At 37.8% G+C, this 9,356-nt stretch overlaps 1 non-coding gene across 1 annotated transcript; it reads right to left on the bottom strand.

Annotated features, from left to right (window-relative positions):
* Nucleotides 1-497: 497 nt before the first annotated feature.
* Nucleotides 498-570, bottom strand: TRNAR-UCU (transfer RNA arginine (anticodon UCU)). The gene has a single exon. It is a non-coding gene; the product is annotated as a tRNA-Arg (tRNA).
* Nucleotides 571-9,356: the final 8,786 nt, after the last annotated feature.

Here is a 9,356-nt window from a genome sequence, read left to right as displayed (position 1 = left end):
TCAAAAGGAAGATGGACAGCTATGTTTATAAAACTCTCTTTCACAGCATTATATATAATAGAAAAATAAACTGAAAATAACCCAAATATTCTTTAACAGATGAATAATTGAATACATTATAAGCTATCAACTTAGAGCACGATGTCCTCTTTTAATAAAATAGTTGCAGAGTCTCTAACAACATGAGAAATTGTTTATAGTATAAGTGAAAAAGCTGATCTTGAAAGTTTATATGAATTACGGTTGCAAGTATTAAAAATGTATATATTACAGATAAAAACTGGAAAGAAATTTGGAGAAGTGAAAAACCAGTTATGTTGAGGTAATGGTCATAAGATGCAACTTTGTCTTCAATTTCTTTTTTTTTAAATATTTATTTATTTAAAAAAAATTATTTATTTATTTATTTGGCTGCGCCAGGTCTTAGCTGCAGCACGCGGGATCTTTTTTAGTCGCTGCACGGGGAATCTTTTTTAGTTGTGGCATGCAGGAACTAGTTCCCTGACCAGGGATCGAACCCGGGCCCCCTGCATTAGAAGCACAGAGTCTTAGCCACCGGACCACCAGGGAAGTCCATATCTTCAGTTTCTTTTTTTGCCATTTATCTTCTAAGTTGCATCCCATCACAGTCATTGGTAAGTGATGCAAGCGCTCTCAGAAATCAGCTTCTGAGGTTTTATGAGATATCTTGTAAAATATGCAGCTAAACTAAGGGAATTACTGTAATGCCCAAAGCTAGGGAAAGCAGGCCAGGTTGTGGAGGGTCACTTCTCACTTCTTTGCAAAATGTGATGTGGAAAAATAAACATGTCATTAAGAAGGTAAACTCAGACTCTTGGGGAAGTTTGACTTCTTTCTATTCCCTTTTCCCCTCATGAACGGCAAAGTAAAACCATCAGGAGACAGAAATCAAAAAGCCAGCACTGTTCTCCATCCCTGTATCTGCCATCTTTACACAAAGAGGGATGCGCCTTCATACAAAATATATATAGAAACACATATACACACACACCCCTTCAAGTAGATATATTTAAAGAAAACATTGGCTATTGTAATAATTTTTTGGATATTGTGGAGTGGTAGAACAGAAAGAGCAAGATCTGGAGGCCAGGTCTGGGTTTGTGACCAGTTGGTGCTATGACCTGCAGTGACTCCTTGCTTGCTGAGAGTCTCATGTCTCCGTCTGCAAAATGAGGGGATCCTCATGATGTGATCATCAAGATCTCATCTCCTGTCACCATCATCTGACTCTGTTCACAAATGAAATTGGATCCATTTTAAAACCAGGGAACTTGTGAAGCCATGCTGCTCTGAGGGGTTCTATCTCTTTTTTATAACATAATTTTAGATCATAGAATTTTAGACGATACAATTTTAGGTGATGGAAAGAAATAAAAAGGAAGCCAGGTTCTGACACACAGCTCAGTGGTGACAGAGGCAAGGAACCCAGCTTTTCTTCTCTTCTCCAAACTTAGAAAACAGCACAGTCAAGTGATGGCCCCCTTCCAAGTTCTTTCTTTTCAGTTTTCATTAGAGATAAACACAAGGAGAAACATTTTAATCTGGCCCCAGTGGCAGAGGTATAAAGAGCCTCTTAAGTAGTCCTCACTCCTTTTACTATACCCTTAGAAGCTCACACCTGAGTTACTCAGGTGCTGGCTGAAAGCCAGCTCAACCTGTGTGGTCCTGTGGCTGAGGTCCAGCAGACAACTATAAAAGCAAGATCATGTCAGGAACTTTACTTCCACACAAAACATCATTTTGCTGTATTCACAAACAATAAGGAAAGTCTGCCTTTTGGATATGGTCTCACAATGTGAATTTAAAATGGCCTACCATGTAGTTTCTATCAAAAGCCATGCCAATCCTAGAAGAGGGTATATGAACTATTCACAGCACACAATTCTTCTAGGCTTATCCCTAGATCAATTCCAATCAGAAGGCAGCTTTAAAAGTAAAGCATATTATTCCAGCCTGTTATCAAAATAGTCTTTACAGAGTGATGGCTTAGCACTACTTCCTTGGTTTTTACTCCTGGTAAAGATGAGGTGTGACCATATATGAAATTTCTCTATATTTTTGTGAAACTGTAATCAGGGAACTTTCCCAGTATGTTTCATATAAGGCCATGTGTGACAAACTATTCTCAGATTTGGGGGATAGGAAACGTTTCTTCCTTCAAATTTTAATCTTTTCTCTTAAAGACTACTATCCCCTCATGCTTTGGGTTTTACCTGGGCTACTGGGGAAAGTTAGACTGGGTTTTTGTGCATTTAAAATAGCTTCCCATATCCCTGGTTTTTGTTTGTTTGTTTGTTTAATATAATTAATCTCTTCACCCAACCCACTATACCTTGTCATTATTATATGAGGCTTAGCTTTTATTGTCAATGGTTTTCAATTTTATTATATATGTATTTTTTGTGATTAGGTTGGGGAAAGGTAGTATATAAATATATAACAATGTGTGTTGGTATATGTATATGTGTGCTGTATATAATATATATTAAAATTAATTGTCATAGAAAACGCATCTTTAGAAATGAAGGACCTTAGCAATAATTTAATTGAATGGTCTCAAACATAATTCTCTCATGCACGGAGGACCAATTTCTTCAAATGAAATAGTGTGCAAAACTTAAAGAAATATAGTTGGAAAGTAAATAATGAAAGCAAAGTTCATCTGGTTGAAACGTAAGGGGAGAATAGCCCACCACCCTCACTTGCTAGCCACCACTTTCAGTGCAGTGGGGGGCTCTGGAGTCACTCCACAGAACTTACAGTTTCCCATGGTACATATCTGAAAACTCTCAATCAAATTCAATTGTCTCCTTATATAAATATGGAAACCGAAGCTTTGAAATCGTGATTTATCTAAAAACACTTACCAAGGTGGTGATCAGGTCAACATCAGTTCTCAGGTTAGGTTCCCTGATTGCCAGATGTTTATTTTTGTTACAACAGAAAGGTCAATCCCAATATGCGCTCAACATTAAAATTGTGTTATTTGAAAAGGATTGAGTAGTTTTGAATTTTGTTAAAAATTAAAGAGAGTCTAAGATTTTCTTAAACTCAACAAGGCAGCAAACATTATTTTCTTTCTTTTTTCCTCCTCCTAGGCCCACCCAGGGGGGGATAGGCCTCTCTTCTTTTCAGGTTTGCTTTCAACTGGTTCTGTGCGTTGCCTGTTCCCTATGCGAAACTAACAGATCTAAATTTTTTGACCCTCTGAGTAAAAATCATCTGGCTCTGCATTTTTTCTGTATTAAATAAACATAGCTAAGATAAAGATTCTGTGGAATCTTAGTGACAACTTATTTTTCTTTCTCGGACATTTTAAAATGTTGACCTGATTCTGATTTTTTCACATAATACATATCAAATTCTTTTGTCTGTTAGTAAAATCTGTCCATGTCCTTGTGTAACCACTATCAATAAACTGAAGACTCAATAAACTTGGGAGCATGGTTTATTTTACAAATGCCTCCAGACAAAAACTAAGAAAATAGAATGTAACTGCATGATGTACAAAGATTTTGGACAAACTTTAAATAAATCATGTAAAGTTTTGAAAAGCCATATTTGAGCTACAAAGTTCAAAGTCATTATTCTTCACACTCAACTTCAGATGGAACAGAAAAGTTTGAATCAAATTTTGATCATCTAATAGTAGACTTAACATTATGGCTTTTAGGAGAAATGCTTCCAAAGCTATCATTTATTGTTTGTTTTCATTTTTATTCCTTACTGTATACAGGCTTACTTTGTCCACTAGAATATATGGGTGAGTTCATTTATAGAAATATTTATTTAATAAAAACCATTTCAACATAAACAATTTCAAGGATCATAGGAAGAAAATACCACTCTCTAGTGGTGAAACCCTGAAACACCAAAGTCAGGAGGGCAGACTGCCTTCCAGTTACTGCACTGACTCATCCAGGTAGAGAAGGAAATAATAGGAAGTTCTGAAGTCTGGGTATTAGCAAAGAAACCTCAAGAAGACTACATGCATCTAGATGTCCTGGAGAGCACAGGATACCTGGGGCATGGAGGAAAGTGGTGGAAAGAGAAGCAAGCCATTGCCAAAAAGATATAGATCAAAGCAATGCCTGATCTCCTTTTATGAGTGATGGGAAAAACCTGGCACTAATTAAACTAGTGCCTGGGTAAAGTCCCAGGGACTTTTCTGAACCAGAATTAAGCACTGGATCCAAAGGCAGCATGGGAGATCAAGAGGGATAAAGAGCCAAGTGTATCCTGCTAGTTCAGGGTATAAACAATGAACAAAGCTGGGCAGCCAAGGAATCAGTTTAATGGATGTTGGTCTCCTATTGGGCCAGAGGGGATGAAAGGGAATCAACTGGCCAAGGTAAACATTTAAGGCTTAACCAGACAAGTGAACATTTGTCCAGGCTCCACCCTTTGATTATTCAATCATGACTTGATAAGCTCCTGAAGTCTGTCCCTGGTCCAATCCTCCATTCTGGAGTTCTCCATTCAGATCTCAGCCTCATTTTTAGTCTCTCCAGTTCCTTTCTAATGAAGCAATATTTTTATAAGGGTTGCCAATTTATAAGTCAAATTACATTTGTATTATCCAAATTATTCAATCAGAGGAATAAATCCCATACACCCCAAGCAGCCTTGACATAGAACAAATCCTTCAAGTGAGAGACAAAATAGGATTCAAAAAATAATTATCTGAATTGGCAAAACAATGAAGAGTTCATGAAAAAGATCTACAGAAATCCTTTGTCCATAGACGCATGATGCTGAGACTGTGCAGGGAGAGGCTCTTCTAAATTATTAAAGATTATAAAATATTGTAAAAACTACAAAGCCCTTTACAAATACTAGATCCTGTGTGAGCTAATATTCTGGTGGCAGTAAAAAGGGAGGATGGTAAGAATAGTAATTTGAATTTATGGAGGGCCTATCATCTTAGACACTTGTGCATTTGAAAGTCAGTTCATTAATCCTCAGGACTATCTTAGCAGAAAAGTAGCCAATGTTATTAGCTCCTTTTGCAGATAAGAAATTGAGACACAGACAGATTATGTGGCTTATACAATGCTTGTGCAAGGAGGCTGGGAGTAGACAGGAAAAACATTAGCTACAAAGGTGGGAATGTGGTCCACAGATAAAGAGTTGGCAGATTTAACTTTCTCCTGTTCAGGCACATAAAAAAAAAAAAAAAAAAAAAAAAAAAAGACACCATCCCAGCCAAAGCTATCGGGACAAAAGGGAATTACACAGAGAAGGGACCTGGGAGCATGGGGCAGAGGGCTGGAGGCAGCAGTTCAACCCAGGACATACCAGTGAAGTTACCGGTGAAGCGCTTGGCCTCCCTTGCTCAGCACAACGGACACCCTGGCATCCTCTTCGCCTGTGCTCTAGCACCATCCTCCCCCATCACACCCTCCCACAACAGGAAGATCATCGTGCAAACATGAGGAAACAATTACTTCAGAACCATACTCTGAAATAAGAATTAGCATGAAGGAATAAGTACAATTGCTCAAATTAAATGAGGCACACAGCAACAACAAAGAACTTATTAACATGAGAATTAAACACCAAAAATAAATGAAGAGGAACTCACAGAGGTGAGTCAAGAGTACATAAAGTGTCATTCAAAAATAATACTAAGGAATCCACTTTCAATTCTCACCACCTTCTTTTAATAAAAAATAGACTATTTTTATTTTAAAATAATTTTAATTTATTTTTAAATTAAAAATGATTTAAATAAATAGAAAAATAAATAAACCTAAATGTTCTATAAAATTAATCAGTAAGAAAATTGTGAATTAAACATATTTTCATAGAGGAAAAAAGGCCTTGCAAATAGTTTTAAAGCAGCTGTGAGTTAACTATATCCTACAATTATTAGCATGATAGAGAATAAAGGAAAATAAGTGGCTATATAATTTTATATGCATACACACACACTCATTTAAAAGATTACTAGAAACACAGAGCTACAGATAAACATAAAAATGTCTCTTCCAGTAACAAACACTAATTTATATTTCAAAATAATAATAATAAACACTGAAGAAAATCATGACATCCAAGAAGAAAACAGGTTACTGAGAGAACTCTGGTATCAACATTCTCAACCAACTTACTGATCATAACAACAAATCCTGGAAGAGAAAGTAAATTGCTGTCAAATTGCAACAGGCAAGAGTGCATAGGTTAATTATAGGGAATTTCAACTTCAGAAAACAGCCAAACTCAACTCAAGACATGAGAGATCAAGCAATGTATCAGTAATTACATAAGAGGGGAGCCGAAGCAATGCTCTCAACCATCAGTACCTAATTTCCTTTTTGCTTGAACCAAGGGAAATATCCTCATAGTTAGGCTCCTAAGACATCCCTTGCCATCCTAGACTAGAAACATGGGTGTTACCCAATAATGGAAGTTTATAAAAGCCAGGCAATATTTTCATGCCTATCCACTGCTTCCAGGCAGAGTGGATATTCAGTGAGAACACCAGGTACTATAGGCTGACCAGCATCCATTCTGATAGGTCAGTGTCCATGCCGTGTCCATTGTTGAGTATTTTTCACATTACTCTGCATCTAGGAAAGTGTCAACCTAAGTCTACGCAGGTAGTTGTTCATCTCTCTTTTTTAAAGTCTTCAAAGATGACTGGGTATTATTTGGCAGGATGAATTTCTACTTTTATGTTTCTTTATTAAAACATATACCTTGTAAAGGGAAAGAAGTGACACTATATCATCTGAATTGATGACTCAAATATAAAGACAACCTTAATGGGTGCTGGTGAGACCCAGAGGAAGGTGGACGCAGTCTGCAGTTATAACAACAGAGAGGGCAGAGAGGGATGAAAGTAACAGCTGGGATCATGAAATACAAGAGGACAGGAGAAGTCCTTCATCCTGTGTGCCCCATGGTATCATGCAGTGTTTATGAAATGGGTTCTGGAGGCTGAGCTATCTGGGTTCACAAGCCAGCTCCACACTGGAGTTTGTAGGGAGAAGAAGGGTAAAGAAAGAGTGCTTCAGGTAAAAGGAATATGATACACAGGACGTGGAAACAAGAGTGAGCATGGCTCATTCAGGAAGCAACAAGTAGTTCAGGAAGGCTGGGCTGTAGCAGTGGGGTAGGGACAGAGGTAGGAAGACTGGGGAAGTGGCAAGAGGAAAGGATGCAGAGACCTGCCTGGTCCTGAATGGCCTTGTGAGACATCCTGAGGAACTTGAACTTTAGCCTAAAAGAAAGAAGACACAGAGGAATTTAAAATAAGGGAATGATGTGATCCAATTTATGATTTACATTTTAGAGAGGTAGAATGCAAAAGGTGGAGCAGAATTAGAGACAAGAAGAGGTGGCAGTGGCCTGAACTAGGAAAGCAGTCTGGTCATGAGAATGGAGAGAAGTGGACAGAGCCCAACTCATTCCTTGTCTTCCATTCCTGAGCTACCTAAGGATTCCAAGTCATCCCTTGAGTTTTTGCACTCAGGACCTCCTTCTATTCCAGTTTTGGGCTTCAGCCTCTGAGGATGCAAGACTTGGAGGAAACCCCTTAGTCCATGTTCCAGTTGGACCTCTCTGGCCTCCTATAATGGAAGGGGGGGGTGTGTTCATACCTCACGTACTGCTAATTATCTTTTTTTTTCAATTTGCTCCTGTATTTTCTTTCTCCAATAAAACAGTTATACCCACACACCATTAGATATTTAGTGTGAAGCAACAGTTTTATTATGAATTTCATATACCTTATTTGTAAAAACAATAGAAAGTAAATCTGGTCTTAAAACAATCTATGCATAACCAAGTCACTGAGTAGTTTCTTAGAGAACCATACAAAAGCGAAGGGAAAATATAGATAAGTGCAGTTATTTAGTACTTTGCTATTGCTACTAAAACCTTTCTCATTCATTAAAACAGTCTTTTAGTTGAATCTACATCTGTGAATAAATTCATGGATTGTAAAATAGAAGCAAGAAACAAGACTGTGTTTCCCACCAATCCAGTAATGATATAGAGATGAGCAAAGCTTCCTTCCCTTAGGGATTTCTAGATTTTAGAATATTCCCCGTTGTATTTTGAAAGTAGAGTGAAGCCGATTTTATATTTTCTTGCCTTGAGGGTCAACCAATGTGGTTTAGAGGAAAGAACATGGGACCTGGAATCAAAGAACTTGATCAAGATTCTAAACCTCTCTGATCTTGGATTTTCATATCTGTTAAGTGTGAATAGTAACTATACCTTTTCCCCCATGTTTTGTGAGAATCAAATGATTTAATGTCTGTGACAGGGACCAAATATTCTGTGATTTGGGGGATGTTCTATATCTGCTTTGTCAAATCAGGTAGTCAGTAGTTACATGTAGCTACTGAACACTTGAAATAAGGCTAGTGCAACTGAGAGACTAAATCTTTCCATTTTACCTAATTTTAATTAATTTAAATTTTGAAAGACACCAGATTACCATACTGGATTACCATACTGGAAATGTTTCAGTTATTCTTACTGCAAGTTAATTAACTCTGCTCTGCTCTGGAAATTCATAGATATATTGTCCTTGTTTAAGAATGAGAGTTTCCCTTATAGGCAAAGATATATATGTAACCACTTTAAACAATTTGTGAGATGAATCAGAATGCAATTGTATTTTTGTCTACCACTTTCCTTTTAAAAATGTATTCATTGGGGGGAGTTTTTCCCAATACCACTGATGAAAATTCCCCAGTTGGCCCCATGTACCTTCTGGTCACTCTTAGATTTAAAGAAAATTCTGTGGTTATTTAAAGTTGCAAAATGCAGTTCTGATTCGTGAGTTAGAATGCCCCATCCAATATTTCCATCAGCACACCAACGTTCCAGTGTAAGACAGATCTCCCCGCCCTCGTGCCCTACATGTTTACAGCCTTCTGGGAACGGGGTGCTGTGCATGTCTTCTCTTTTTCTGCCTCACCTCCTCTATCACCCAGTTTGCAAGCTCCTGTTACTGAAGCCTCCAAAATTGGAGAAGAGGGAAGAAAAGGGAGAAATAAGACAACATTTTTACTCTACTGGTATGACTGAAAGCTGGCTTTGCCTCTGCAATGTTATTACTGATACTGTGTATGTCGGGGTGTGCACATGTACATGGGTGAGCTTCAGGGAATCCTCAGAAGCTTATGACGGCACCGCCTGTGAAGTGAGCAATGCAAACAATTCTTCTGTTAGCTATGCCTCCCTCAGCTCTGGTTTTCTAGCAGGAAAACACATCAAGCTTTCCAAGAGTACACAACAAAGCCACTTCCTCTAAGTTTGAGGTAAAAAAGGATGATCCCTCATGTCTACCTCTCTACACTGGGTTAGCTCTTCAAAAT

Source organism: Eschrichtius robustus, chromosome 8, assembly GCF_028021215.1.
Source record: "Eschrichtius robustus isolate mEscRob2 chromosome 8, mEscRob2.pri, whole genome shotgun sequence".
Classification (NCBI taxonomy): domain Eukaryota; kingdom Metazoa; phylum Chordata; class Mammalia; order Artiodactyla; family Eschrichtiidae; genus Eschrichtius; species Eschrichtius robustus.
Note: the sequence above shows the minus strand (reverse complement) of the source record. Positions and strands in the feature narration are given on the sequence as shown.